General features: G+C 43.2%; 1 protein-coding gene across 3 annotated transcripts in view; it reads right to left on the bottom strand.

The window, feature by feature from the left end:
• Positions 1–16,025, bottom strand: part of LOC124281122 — a 74,528-nt gene that overhangs the window by 27,707 nt on the left and 30,796 nt on the right. Inside the window, exon 1 of one of the 3 annotated variants that reach the window (XM_046717138.1) lies at positions 2,227–2,230. The exons of the other annotated variants lie outside the window; for them this stretch is intronic. The gene's annotated coding sequence lies outside the window, so the exon portion shown is untranslated. Of the gene's footprint in view, positions 1–2,226; positions 2,231–16,025 lie in introns of those variants that run through there. 3 annotated transcript variants of the gene reach the window in all.

Raw genomic sequence — 16,025 nt, 5'->3', positions numbered from 1 at the left:
ATTTGGAAACAATTGGATTTGTTGAAAGGTTCTTTCAGTGACGATAAAATCATCTATCGTGCCAAAGGTGTCAATGTTAATGGACACTAGAGCATACCTATGGATCCAGTTTGTCTCAGTGCTTTAGGAAGTGTCTGCCCGAGCCTGGTCAACGCAGCGGTGTGTTAGAACAATCTGGCTTCACGTGAGCTTTAGGAGCTTTATATGCAACAGCACCACTAACTATCGGCGTAAACATCACTTCGTCAAACAGAACCGGTTGATATACTACCCATCAAAAGTTTAGACTCACGAGTGTAAATGTAGCCACTTACTTCAGTCAACTGTTCACAACTAGATTTTGCTAAATATTCCATACCGTTTAAAGGTACTGTTTACACATGAACTGATGTATTGTAAAACAAATTCGTAACGTTGAACAAATTGTCTCAGTGAAAATTGGCGAATACTTAACAAAACTTTACATCAAAACGCAGCTGTTCACATGCACGATATTTGCACATGCTTTTTCAGAAAACTTATGCATGATCCTCGTACAATTTATCTGCATAAGGTTTGCAGATGGTTCCCCTAGGTTTGTGGAGAAATTCATCTTCGATGTAATCATATATATATATACTGTATATATACATAACATATAGTGAGCGCTTTAAGTGAGTCTAAACTTTTGATGTGTAGTATATACTAGCTGCCTATGTTGCTGCATCATCCATAAACCAACCAGCCAACCAGCCTACAGTACAACCGACCAGCCAACCAGCCTACAATACAACCAACCAGCCAACCAACCAACATGAATGAATGAATTACATCCTACAGCCCACCAAATTCGTGCTTTTAAGAAATGATTGCCGTGCTTTGGTTTAATGGTGCAAAATAAAGGATAAATAATTTTGATAATAATTGCAGTAATAATTACATAGTATGACATCATCATCATCATCATCATCACCACCACCGCCATCACCATCATCACCACCACCATCATCATCATCATTATTATCATCATCATCATCATCATCACCACCACCACCACCACCACCACCACCATCATCACCACCATCATTATCATCATTATCAACACCATCATAATCACCGCCATAATCATCATCATCATCATCATCATCATCATCATCATCATCATCATCATCATCATTACCATCACCACCACCGCCATCATCATCATCACCACCACCACCATCATCACCAACAACATCATCACCACCATCATTATCATCATTATCAACATCATCACCAATCATCACCGCCATAATCATCATCATCATCACCACCACAATCATCACCGCCATAAACATCATCATCAACATCATCATCATTATCATCATCATCATCACGACCATCATCATCACACACGTTGTTGAGTGATTGAGTAGCTGACATATCTCTCTCTCATTATTAGCAGGAAGATGGAGTCGGGTTTGATCAGGAACGCGATAAGCTGTCGTTATGACGCATGTTTATCAGCTAGTTAATTATAACCCCACGCTGAGATTGTGTATATTATATCAGTCACAGTATGGACCCATCGACCACTGCCCACAGTAGCATACAGGCGACAATGGTCTTCACCAAGACTTCGATGCCTGAATGCGTTTTGAAGACTATTTGTCATCAGGCTCGATCGATACTGTGTGTCGTTCAGTTTAAATCATGGCTTCATTACGACACCGTGGTGTAACATTAGAGGATATTTTTATATTTGACATCTCTTTATTCGAAACGGCATTGGTTTCTTTTATAGACATCACGAAGCTGATAGATTAAGGTGTTTCCGTAATTGCATCGTCACAGAATATTTTTCTTGAATTGCTTGACTTTGGTAAGAGAATGAGTTCTGTGCATCTTGAAATAAACGATGTCAAACTGGCATGGGTGAGAGAGGGAATGGTTTTACGCCGCTTTTAGCAATATTCCAACATCACGGCGGGGAACACCAGAAATGGCCTTTTCACATTGTACCCATGTGGGGATAGAACCCGGGCCTTCTGCGTGACGATCGAACGCTTTAACCACGAGGCTACCCACCGCCCCTGGGTGAGTGAGTGAGTTGGGTTTAACGCCGACTTGAACAGTATTCCAGTTACATCACGACGTTTTGGAGGAAAACCCCAAATAGTGGAGTTCCCAGACACAGACAAACACGTATCGAGGGGAACCGGTGTTCGATCACGGGGTTCTGGCGGCCCAGTGGACGCAGCTCCGCACAGCGAGTTATGACCACTCGGACAACTGGACCACCCGTGGCCGTATAGTGTAAGAACACAACTGCCCCAGATCAATAACTCTATTTTCCTCGTTTCCTAGCCATGATGGCGACGTCGGTACCCTATTTGGCCCCTAAACATATTTTTTTCATAGCTAAATTTGATGAATTTTGTTGCACATAACAATTACACATGTCTGTGTACATACAGATCTCATGCGTGGTCGCGTGGACATAGCGTTCCGCCCGTAAGACGGAAGGTCTGGGTTCGATCCCGTCCTACGTCATACCAAATGACGGTAAAAGATGTTACCCTTGGCGCTGTGAATGAAAGACATTAAAATAGAAATGGTCGGCTCGGAGTCGGAATACCGTGTTGGAGTTTGGCATGTTAAACTGACTCATGGTATCTCGTTGGTTTATACCCAGCACTATAATACCGACAAAGCTACGTTCTTAGTTCAGTAGCCACACCCACGTTAATGCACTTAATGTACGTATATAAACGCAACGATCTTGAAGAAGACGTTTAACCACATTTCATACCAAATGTTGACAGTATATCATTACAGTGAGTGAGTGAGTTTAGTTTTACGCCGAACTCAACAATATTCCAGCGATATGGCGGCGGTCTGTAAATTATCAAGTCTGGACCAGTCAACCCAGTAATCAACAGCATGAGCATCGATCTGCGCAATACAGTGTCAAAACACCAAGAACAATTGTTAGCTGTTCAACGCCGCATTCAGCAATATTCCAGCTATATGGCGGCTGTCTGTAAATAATCGAGTCTTGACCAGACAATCCAGTGATTGACATCATGAGTATCGATCAACGTAATTGGGATACGATGACATTTGTCAACCAAGTCAGCGAGCCTAACCACCCGATCCTGTTAGTCGCCTGTAACGACAAGCATTGGTTGCTGAAGACCAGTTCTAAACCAGATCTTTACAGATTGTACCAATAGAGATTACATTATTGTGGAACAATAATCTATACATTCCGGAAGATGCTTGCCTGTGGAGATCCCGTGATTTACAAGGATTCGAGTGTCACCAGGATTTCCAGAACTTAAAACACATCCTAACTTTTACATATATGACAAATTACCTCAATTTGAAACTCGATACACGTGACATATTGTAACATACCATGTTTTATGTAAGTTTTTAAGGATGATGCAATATCTAAGAATAAAGTTGCCATCACTCCTTTGTTTCAAGTGTTGGCCAAGTCATAGGTTGACATGACACGTCCAAATAATACGTCGAATGCCACTAGTGACCAACGTTTTCCGACACGATATGATAATAATCAGTTAAATGTGAAAATATAAAGAGAACAGTTTCTAAATTTCACGGTTGGTTTAAACACTGAGTGAGTGAGTTTAGTTTTATGCCGCTTTTAGCAATAATCCAGCAATATCACGGCGGGGGACACAAGACATGGGCTTCACACATTGCACCCATGTGGGGAAGAGAACCCGCGTCTTTGGCGTGACGAGCCAACGCTTTCACCACTAGGCTACCACACCGCCCCGTTAAATAATGAAAACAATAAAATGACGTAAAATGTCTTTTGGTCTACAAACCACAGACACAACCAGGAGGCGTGTTAAAACTCTCGCTCACAGTAACAAAAACAAGTCTTGTGTCTGTCAATATTTGATGATAAGGCTTAAAACGTATAAATCTTTCATAGCCTCTGAAAGCCGTATCCATACACAGCTATATCAGGACTCTAGCGTTACGTCAAGAAGCCTGGCAATCTGAGACATGATGTCGAGGAGAATGAAGCCTTATAAATCCTGGATGAATTGGATTATTGCCCTTGTTTTCAATTGCCAAGAGCTCACGCAGAGATTGTACTTTTTCGTTCTTTAAACATACGTGTTCGTGACTGAGCCTTGATTAAGACCTTGTCGATTCCAATACTATCTGATTTTGTACTTCGGGTTTTGGTACCCGATTATTAGGTATTAACGCACATAAAGAGGCATGTATTCTGCAATGGGGTATTGATCTTGCTTTTAATTTTTTAATTCACATTTGAAATATTCACTTAAGGTTGAAAAAAGGAAGGAATTGGAAAGAAATCCCCTGTTGGTGAGTGAGTGACGTCACATAGTCAAACTTGCAGGTGGTGTAATTTAAGCCCATGAAAAAGATGATGTGCAAGTCATTTTGGAAATCGGAGAAAACTGGGATTTGCTTTTAGCAACATTTTAGCAATATTCCAGCAATATCACAGCAGGGGACATCAGAAATGGGCTTCACACAATGTACCCATGTGGGGAATCGAACCCGGGTCTTCTGCGTGACGGGCGAACGCTACCGCACCGCCTCTCGTCAAAAGTGTTGTTCATGCTGTCGACCAATGGTCGGTTAGGTCAGGACTTGACCGCCTCCGTGGTGTAGTTGTTACAGCGTCCGCCCGGAGAGCGGAAGGTCTCGGGTTCGATACCGAAAGACGTTAAAATATAGTACTTGTTGGTCCCTGCCTGGCGCTCGGCATTAATGGATACAAGGACTGGTCAGTATAATGTGTCTGAGTGAGGTATTCATGCTTTACTGCATGATATCTCAGTGAGCTAGCACTATAAAACCGGCTTAAGCCTGGGCTAGTACAAGCAGCCACACATACACACGCATGCACGTCGTCATATAAGCGAAATATTCTTAAGTACGACGTTAAACCCTATTTCACCCCACTTGATCATTTACGAGTGAAACAGCTGGAATGTCCGTTTTGCCACTATTTATCGAAATTGAAGTTAAATGAATATGTTAAGCTGTATAAAAATATTCAAAGACTCTTCCGCGAAGCAACACATTCCTAACAGCATGAGGCGTCTCAATAATGCAAGAAAATATTCCATCAAAACTTTAAATTGCTTTCTCAAAATACGGGTCTTCTTTTTCAGTTTAATGAGTATCTTAAGTTTACACAGTGTGAGGACAACAGTGTTACCAGGGGGGCAATTTACAGAGGAGAGAAGACACACGCTGCTGCCTTCCACTGCTCCATCTGTTGGTGAATTGTGAGTGATTCTGTTTTAATCAGTTTTCTGTATACTGTCTCGGTGTGAACGATGAGGGGCGGTGGGGTAGCCTTGCGGTTAACGCGTTCGCTCGTCACGCCGAAGACCCGAGTTCGATTCCCCACATGGTTACAATGAGTGATTCCCATTTCTGGTGACCCTTTTTGTGTTTACGTAAACATAAAGGCAAAACCAACTGCTTGGTTAGGAAATTTAATGCATTAGAATAAAAATATAGATAGATATTTATAGATACATAGTTATGCATTCATTGAAAATGAGAGTAAATGGAGAATAATTTGATTGATTGATTGAAAAATAGTGTGTAAGAAAAAAGATGGAACGTCAATATTATGAGTAAATAGTAAAATAAATGTTGTTTCGCTATCGACAGGAATAAAATATATTAAACAGCTGATTTTGTTTATGATACTGTGATAGAATATGATATATAACAAAAACTTCGTCAGTATACAAGTACTTAACATTTTCGCTTGTTGTTTAACGCAGCAATAGGCATTATTCCAGCTGTATGACAGCGGACCGCCTCCGTGGTGTAGTGGTTAGAGCGTCCGCCCGGAGAACGGAAGGTCGCGGGTTCGATCCCCGACCGCGTCATACCAAAAGACGTTAAAATATGGTACTTGTTGGTCCCTGTCTGGCGCTCGACATTAATGGGTACAACAAGGACTGGTCGGCTCGGAGTCAGTATAATGTGTCTGAGTGGGGTATTCATGCTTCACTGCGGCATGGTATCTCAGTGGGCACTATAAAACCAGCTTCAGTCTGGGCCAGTACAAGCAGTGGCACATACACATACACACGTATGCACGTCGTCATATGAGCGAAATATTCTCAAGCATGACGTTAAACCCAATTTCACCTCACCTCACTTCACCTCACCTCACCTCACCTCACCTCACCACCTGTATGACAGCGGTCTGTAAGTAGTCAAGTCTGGATCAGACAATCAAATAATTGACGTCATGAAATCGACTCATGCAGTTGACCAATTTGAGTCAAACTGTCTGGACAGTCAAACGGTCTCTGCTTGGTTCCTCTTTAATGCCAATATCCTCAGGCAACAAGGAAATAAATGTCACACTCGATACAGGTATATCAAATAGTCTCCGCATACATATTAACCTCACATCTGATGTAGTCGACGGGAGACTCGGAATGACCACACGTGAACGTCATCAGCCCATTGGGGTTTGAAACAGGCTAGCAGTTAGTTGATTAGCGGGAGCCTTGTTTTACTGGTTAAGCCGGCGACGTGACGGGATTGTGGCCAAAGCCAGCAAATTGTCCCCTGTCCCCCGGGGGTGTGTGACTCATAGATACAATTAGCATCTGGACGAGACTGGCTTCCCAGTGATGGCATACTGACACTGTTGCTGCCTGTGTAGAATGTAGGCAGTCTTATTGGGAGGATAACACCCGGAGCTTGTCTCCGTCAGTGACGGCAGACTGACACTGTTGCTGCCTGTGTAGAATGTAGGCTGTCTTATTGGGAGGATAACGCCTGGAGCTTGTCTCCGTCAGTGACGGCAGACTACTGCATCAGGAGAAGTGATGATGGAGTGAGTGAGCATAGTTTTACCCCGTGTTCAATATTCCAGCAACATCACTGGGACACCAGAAATGGGTTTCGCACATTGCTCCCATGTGGGGAATCGAACTCGGGTCTTTGGTGTGACGAGCAACAGTTTTAACCACCAGGCTATCCCAACGCCCTTGTGATGAAGGAACGAATAAGTTGTACGACTTTACACAAAATAGTCACGAGTTATAACTAACTCTCAAGATGTGAGTGCTATGAGAACATATGGACCAGGTTCTAAAGAAGCTCACACTGACAAGTTAATCTCGAGTCTCATAAAATTAGTACTGTGTTCCTGTTACTGCTCAGTCTTGGTCACGAGCAGGTAATTCTCTGTCAAAACCAATTACAGCTGAGAACAAATTAAATCGGAGTATCAACATGTTAACACTGAAAGGATACAAATATTCAAATTATGTTAATACTGAATCTAAGTCGGGTAATGTTGGGTCTCAAAACATTTATACTGGGTCTCATCAAGTCAGTACTGGCTCTCAACAAGTTAAGGCTGAATCCTAACAAGATGATGCTGACTCGAAAATTGGCTCGCAAGAACGTAATTTTTCAACACAGTCGGAAGTGAATGGTCCTGAAAGGCAACAGACAGATTTCTGTTGAACCTTTTGGGGCAGTCGATGTCCTCCAAGTGAAGGACTCGGAGGGGGGCCTTCGTCTTTACGCGTTGCACATAAATTCAATGCAGTGGTCTTTTAGATGCCTTTCCCTAGACTGTGCTGAATTATTTTTGTTTGTTTGTTCGTCGCACACAGCAATATTCCAGCTATGTGGCAGCGATTTGTTAATAATCTGGACCAGCACGAGCGTCGATCAACGCAATACGATGGCATGTGCCAACAAAGTCAGCGAGTCTAACCCATAGGCGGATCCAGAGGGGGGTCGGGGGGGTGGGGGGGTGTGTTTGCAGGTGTGCGCACCTCCCCTTTTTTGTCCTGAAAGTTTATTAAATGACCATTGAAACTCGGGTGAAAATGAAGTGTGCACCCTCCGTTTTCTCAATTGTTTACCACCCCTCTTTTTCAAAAAGCTGTATCCGCCCCTGTGACAACCCGATCCCATTAGACGCCTCTTACGACAAACATGGGTTTCTGAAGACCAATTCTACACCGGATCGTTACTTGTCTACTGATTTGAAATGATAGTTCACTAGCTGGACACACGTTTCTGTAACCTCCTGTAGCACAGAACCATCAACAAATCAACATTGACATTGAGATTATGTCCTATATCCTTGGCTGGCTTAAGACAACTGAGTCATGGCGACTTTTGATGTGCGTCACAAGAGGATCACCAGAAACGTAGATGAGTGCACAATAATGTTCGTTGTTGTCGTCCATGTTGTTGTTTTCATGGGAAGCTGTCACAAATCCTCCTTTGTCTGATTTGTGTTCAGCCTCCCGGCATCACAGACACTGAGAGTGGTAGTAAACAAGAGGATATTCCTGCAGATGTAGTCAGGCTGTGGGAACTAATGATACCCCGGGGAGCTCTTCCTGAAGCTTGGAAGCTTGTCCAGAGTCACGCCATGGAGCAGTTGCATGCAGATGTACTAAAACACACTCAATGACTTGCTTCGGAGGAAGGACTACTGGACGTAAGATACCATCAAACTGGAAAATCAATCTCCGGAAACATACCATGGCATTTGGGCTCTCTCTCTCTCTCTCTCTCACACACACACACACACACACACACACACGGTAGGAAGGACGGATACAGTGTTAACGAAACAAACTGGAAAACTGGAAAATCAATGAATTGAAATGAACGATAGTGTGATGAATGCCGTTATTTCTTTAAAATGTATAGGCTTAAAAGAAGCTCGCTTCCTGGGGAAAAATACTACCGCAATACTGGAAACATCGTACCAGGGAAACAAACTGCAAACCTCAGCAATCACGCCATGGCGATTGGGCTGCAGGTTTACACACAATCACACACATACAAAACACACTGACTCGCGTCATGGAAAAGACCGCTAATAACACAGGATGCAAGCTTCACCTTCTTCATTTTGTCTCCTAATTAAGATGATTTAACCTAAGGGATGGGCAGTCGTTTTGGTGGGTCAATCCGCTGTGCAGTATTTGTCCTCTTGGGACGCCATGGACCTATCGTTGTGGATTCGAATCCCGGGTGGTTGTGTCTCTAAGTTTGTCGGCAACATACGTGGGTTCAAGTGGTACCTGTCTGCAATCTGAGGCACCTCGGGCATTCCACACTGGAATACTGGTTAAAGTGTCACTCATGTTCCCAATAGCTTTATCCTCTTCTCTTCTTATCCGATGCCTTCTCGCATCTATTCATTTTCTTTGCCACTTCGAGCTCTTCTCTTATATCCTCACACTCATCTTAACCATTTCCACAGCGTCCTTCTTTCACCTTCTTCTCGTGTCTCCTCGTCTATTGTCCCCTTTCCTTCTTCTCCGGAAACTTATCTCCAGAAAGTTTCCAGATTGAAGCCCATGTCTTACATACGGTGTCTCCTCAGCAACAAACATCCAACTTAATGTGCCTCATCCAATGACGATGAACAGTTCCAGATCGTGATGCTCTTCTCTAAGAAACGTTTATCAAAATTCTCCGACACATAAAATAAAATCCCCATCTATTATATAATCCCCTTCAAGCGGATCGTCGTATATGATGTCATGTTAACAACAAATACCGACGCATCAGGACGTATATATCAAACTCACTTCATCCGTCCAGTCATGCCTCATCCAATGACGATGAACAGTTCCAGATCGTGATACACTTCTCTAAAAAGTCGTTTTTCAAAATCCTCTGGCACATGTAATAAAATCACCAGCGGATCGTCGTATGATGTCTTGTTGCCATGTTCACAGCAGATATCGACGTGCCATGACTTACATATCAACGATTCATGAGTTCTGTCGTCATTCAATCCTATTTGTGTAAAATCTTGAGCGTGGCGTTATTAAAGCAAAGGGTGTTACTTCTATGCATGTGTTTAGTTCAATAGTATTAGTTGTAAGTGTAATGCCGTGACGTCACGACAGTGGAATCTTTGCCTTATTGAGACAACCTTTCAGAACTGCGCCACGATCCCGACAAGCGACTATCAAAAGCAGCTGGTGTGGAACTACCGAAACAGGTGTTCGACGGATTTAGAAGATTATTCACTACTGTACAATATCTGCCTCCCACGCTTGACCTTGAACAAGACAACATGACGAGCTAAACGAATTCGAAGTATACGCTTGAAAACTTGATCTGCCAAAATCTTGAACGCCGCTTTTGACAGTCAACTGATTATATTATATGTCAGCTTAATGTGGGATGAAACCCCGAAATATATCAGGTCTTAGAAGTGTTCCTATAAGAATAATTGATAGCCAGATCTAAATATGAATTGTGATGAAATTGTAATTGTTGCAGATAGGTCCGGATAAGAGAGACCCCTTTCTGAACACACGATGAAACATCGCCTACACGAAGCCCAAGGGGCCATCAAAACACATCGATTTATCCATTGTTCGAGACAATGGTGTTGCCAACACGTGACCATTACAAAGATAAGGATCCCCGAGGGACCACAAGGGTTGTCTTGGAAAATGTGTAATGGTGTCCTATTGCTGGTATTTTGCTATACGGGTAATATCTGAAATTGATCAAATTCTACTCCATACTCAAATTCTACTCCGTGCTCAAGATCGATATCAGTTACCCTTGGTGACATCGATTGTTATCGAACAGTCCAGGACATAGAATTCCCTATAGATCAACTTTGAATCGTAGCTTGTTTGTGTAAAATATTATTATTGCAGAAGTTTCTTTGATGCCAACCTTTTGCAGTCCGTTTTCTTTCTACAGATAAAAAGAAACTTTGGTTGTCAGGAGCAAAGGTTTGATGAATAGACCTATTGGCGGATAGATTGAATCTCCCTCGTGAAATTGTTCACAACTCCTACACCCTGAATGCTGAATTTGCGAGTAGGATTCAAGTTTACATGATTCATCTTCATGTATTTTCTCGAACAAAGTGCCCCCTGTTACGTATCGAAGTATGTTGGTTAATAACTCTATTTATTGACTGTTGTGAGCGTTTGAGCACATAGGTGTAAGGGTTAGGACAATATAAGAGACTATGTTATTATTCATTTATTATTTAACATAGTACGTAAGGCAGCATCAAATGAGAATGCGCACGTACAATTCTCCATGCGAAAAACACGCTTACAAACAGGTTGTCAAGAGGTGGGCCGATAGGCCTTCAAATAGATAATTGTGTTTGTGATCGATTTGATACGCTCATAGCTCCACGCCACTTTTCAATAAGAGTTCATGGAAACTTTGACATGCGGATGACATGTTTGATTTCGCTCGCCCACCTTCTGAAGGATGTTTTTGTTTCGCTACCCACCCACTAGATGCAATCTGATGGTATGGATTGAACCTATCCCTGATCAATTCCAGTCCGCGTGAGGTCCTGCTGTAGCGTTCTCAGCCTCTGTTGCCTTGGGGCGACTTGTGGTACGATATGATCAAATCTTAATTAGGCCTTTGATCCCATAGTCTCATCCATCACATTTGCAATTAATAGCCGTCAATCTGATTCCATTCACACTTGCACCGACGGCTGTGGTATCTAACGTCGCCAAAACACGGAATCGTAGCCTTATTGCGCGTCGAACTGCTTTCTCATGGAGAAGTAAGAGTGCCCAGTACCTGCATTGTCACATTCACAGTGAGTGAGTTTAGTTTTACGCCGCATTCAGCAATATTCAAGCTATATGGCGGCAGTATGTAAATAATCGAGTCTGGACCAGACAATCCAGTGATCAACAGCATGAGCATCGATCTACGCAACTGGGATACGATGACATTTGTCAACCAGGTCACCGAGCCTGACCACCCGATCCCATTAGTCGCCTGTAACGACAAGCATGGGTTACTGAAGACCAGTTCTAACCCGGATCTTCACGGGTCTCACCATTGACATTGACACAAACCATTATCATAACGAGCACATTATGTATGTGGAAGTTTTAATGTATCTCGAGTGATCTGATTATATGAGCGGCACTACTGTCGATGGCAACGTGGCCTTTGCGCCTGTAGTTTGGTCATTTCCCAACGCCTATTTGTGGCACTGATGGGTTGCAGTCGGACCTATATCAACATCTGTGGGGTCCCAGAAGTACAACAACACACACACACTGTACACGCAGTTAAGTGCTTTTCGAATCTATTTGGTGAAAAAGAGCATTAACACGAATGGCGAAAGTGGAGAGATGGAAATAATTTGCAAACAGAATACCGCGGAATGTGTTACATCGTCACACAAAAAATAGCATCGTAATATTTCTTCGCATCATATGAATTTTAAAATATTGTTTTTCTGAACTCATTCCGGATCTATAACTGAGCATTATTGTCTTCCAGCAAATGGGATTGGCTTTGCTAAAAGCTGTAGAGTATAATCTCCCGGATCTAACTCACACGGGACTAATCAACGGTAACTGTAGCGCTTAAATACCTTCAGTTGCCCGTCAGCATTTCCACTGGACATATGTCCCTAAACAAATGGTCGTATTACATCAAACAGTGGCAAACTGAATATTTAAATGTAATGAATGCCAAAAGAGAGAGAAAACCATCACCATTGTTACGTATGTGTCACTACCATTGTCACATACACAATACCTAATCAAGATCTCTCTCCTTCCATTGTCACGTACGCAAAACAACTTTTCGAGAATGGACAGTCATTACATACCTAATTCATCTACACTGTAGTAGTGCAAGTGAACCAATCTGTCACATCATATTTCCCCTCAAGGCCTCAGCTTGACCTTCGTAGTTGACACGTGACAGAATCAAATTCATTACCAAAAGGACTCTCGTCACAAATGGAACTAGAATTTGCTTTCGAGTTGATTAACGAGTGTGCAATCAGCTACCGTCAGCAGGAGTCGAGTGTGAAGCCAAGCGATGAGGTGAACAGATCGAATATGTATTGTATATTTCTGCCAGTCACAGGATTGATTTACGACATGGCGGAAATGGTGCTGACTGACCTTGCAGCGACTCTGACCTTGGATTCGAACCCATACCAGAGAATCTAGGAGCCAATGGGCCAAAATATGACAAGATCATCTTTATCTTTATAAAAATATTATTGCCTTGCTCATGCCATGGGGAAATAATTTAAAGCCTTCGCTCCTCGCGCCTAAGAGGGTTGGATCGACCACATGGGTACGACTGGCGCGTCTCCTGTCGTGATATTGTGGGAACCGTGAAACAGATAATCTGTTATTCGTATACTATTCCTTTTTGTCCACAATCTGTCAGTAGATAAAGTAGACCTGGAACTGTGACAGATTAAGAGCAGTCAGTCAGCGACAGTTGAGTGTTTATTTCAGATATCCGTTGGCCTTTTCTTTTCAAAGCAAATTACTCTGACGACGTCCTACAGGGAGACAAGCTCTCTGATGAAGTGCAAAAGATAACAATACTGGCTACTGATTGACGACGAGATAGTATTTAGTCTTGACAGTCTAGCCGTGGAAGTATCTAGTCATCAAAGTATCTAGTCGTGACAGTGTCTAGTCGTGACAATATCTAGCCGTGGCAGTATCTGATCTTGACAGTGGCTAGTCGTGACAGTATCTAGCCGTGGCAGTATCTAATCTTGACACTGTCTAGTCGTGACAGTATCTAGTCGTGACAGTATCTAGCCGTGGCTGTATCTAATCTTGACAGTATCTAGTCGTGACAGTATCTAGCCGTGGTAGTATCTAATCTTGACAGTGTCTAGTCGTGACAGTATCTAAACCGTTAAGCACTGGAGAAGTCCAGACCAGCACAAACATTCACATGTGCCACCACTGTGCTATAAAAGAGCATTAATCATGAACGCGACCCTGAAAGCAATTTCACCTCTACTGAATTGTGTATGAGGCGGTAAACCAAGGCAATTATCTCCCTTTGTTGTCGGGATTGGCTTCAGCGGTGAAGGTTTGGGTATCGGTTAATAGTGAGTGAGTATGATTTTTCGCCGCTTTTAGCAATAATCCAGCAATATCACGGCGGGGGACACCAGAAATGGGCTTCACACATTGTACCGATGTCGGGAATCGAACCCGGGTCTTCAGCGTGACGAGCGGACGCTTTAACCATCAGGCTACCCCCACCGTCCCCTATCGGGTTAGAGCTGGTGTAGATTGGTCGACTGAAAGATGTGGACTGGCAAGATTCGGTAACTCGGTTGACTACGTGGAATTCTTGTTGAAATGGCCTGGAGCTTTAGACATGCCTTGACACGGTCTTCTGGCCAAGACGTAAATCTGGAATTTATCCAACTGTGGCATAAAACAACATTCGATTTACTTGTTTCAAGAATTCGTCCATGTTGGACGATCATCCGATCAACACTGTATCCCTATTCATGCGACACTAGTAACATTGACATACTTTATAATGTTCCACGTTTTGTTCGCTGTTTAACACCGCACTACACGATGGCCGTATGTAAATAATCGAGCCTGGACCAGACAATAGTAGTGATTGACAGCGTGACGCCATCCAGTTCTGCCGTAATCGAGTGAGGCAAATGATCAACACCATGACATCGATCTGCCGTGAGGCAATGTTGACATGTGTCCACCAAGTCAGCGAACCTGACCATCCGATCCCGTTAGTCGCCTCTTGCGAAAAGCATGGGTTGCTGAAGACCAATTCTAACACTGACTGCGTCACTATTGAATCGACTGGATTGAATCTATAGGGGGTACTGTTCAGACTAGGTAGTATGTAATTACACATGGTACCAGCATACACGTTCATTCTATATAGTTCCATCACTATAGGGGCGGTGGGGTAGCCTAGTGGTTAAAGCGTTCGCTCGTCACGCCGAAGACCCGGGTTTGATTCTCTACTTGGATGCAATGTGTGAAGCCCATTTCTGGTGTCCCCCGCCATGATATTGCTGGAATATTGCTAAAAGCGACGTAAAACCATACTCACTCATACTCCATCGCTAGGGAGGTAGCGTAAGACTAGCGTCTAGACACCTGCGTGCATTGGTGTTCTCATGCATCTTTAACAACTAAAACACATCAACGTAAATGTCAGCATCCGACTCCTCAGTGATCCAGAGAAGCAGAGGGAAGCCAGACAACTATTGTCAGATGAATCAACCCTCAATTCATCCCTAATTTATATCTTTACTTCGCGAAATAAAAATGCAGTTATTTTCTCTGATTCTGTGTCCCCGGCACCGTGGAATGAATTTAGCAAATAATGCCATTCAAAAACATTCGGGAGAGAATGGAGCCAGCACTATCGAACAGTGTCGGGCTAAATTCGTCAGAAGCAATCACACGCCATCGGTGGGTACGCGAATCTCATGCTGTAAATCATCCAACGGACATTGTCCAATGCGACTTCAGGGCGAAAGGGAAGGCTTATGACCTAATCATATACACATGATGGGAATTGAACTACAGGAAATCCTCGTTGGGATTTTCGTTGGAATTTTTTTTGCGAATAATTGAAATGTTGGCCTTTTCTTTTGATTGATTGTGTATGGTTTCATGCCGCTGATAGCAATATTCCAGCAATATTCCAGCAATATCACGACGGGGGGACCAGAAATGGGCTTCACATATTGTACCCATGTGGGAATCGAACCCGGGTCTCTTTTGCGTGACGAGAGAAAACTGTTCCGACCCCCAAATGCCTATTTTGTCTACAGTATGTATTCCGACCTCAAAACGTCTATCACAGCCCCCAACATGTCCACTCTGTGCTCAAGGTGTCTATTCTGCCTCAAACGTGTACTCTGGGCTCAAAATGTCTCTTCCATCACTGACTGACTGAGTATGGTTTTACGCCGCTTTTAGCAATATTCCAGCAATATCACGGCGGGGGGACACCAGAAATGGGCCTAACACATTGTGCCCATGTGGGGAATCGAACCCGGGTCTTCGGCGTGACGAGCCAACGCTTTAACCACTAGGCTACCCCACCGCCCCCCATCACTAAAGTATCTACTTTCAACCGAAGAGGTCCATACTGAATTGGTTGATCGGAGGTTCGTTATCATGGTGATTCCACACCACATCACAACTGATCCACTGACTGACTGACTGAGTTTATTTTTACGCCGC

This window comes from Haliotis rubra, unplaced genomic scaffold (genome assembly GCF_003918875.1).
Source record: "Haliotis rubra isolate DU_JTF1 unplaced genomic scaffold, ASM391887v1 Scf28, whole genome shotgun sequence".
Taxonomy (NCBI): Eukaryota; Metazoa; Mollusca; class Gastropoda; order Lepetellida; family Haliotidae; genus Haliotis; species Haliotis rubra.
Note: the sequence above shows the minus strand (reverse complement) of the source record. Positions and strands in the feature narration are given on the sequence as shown.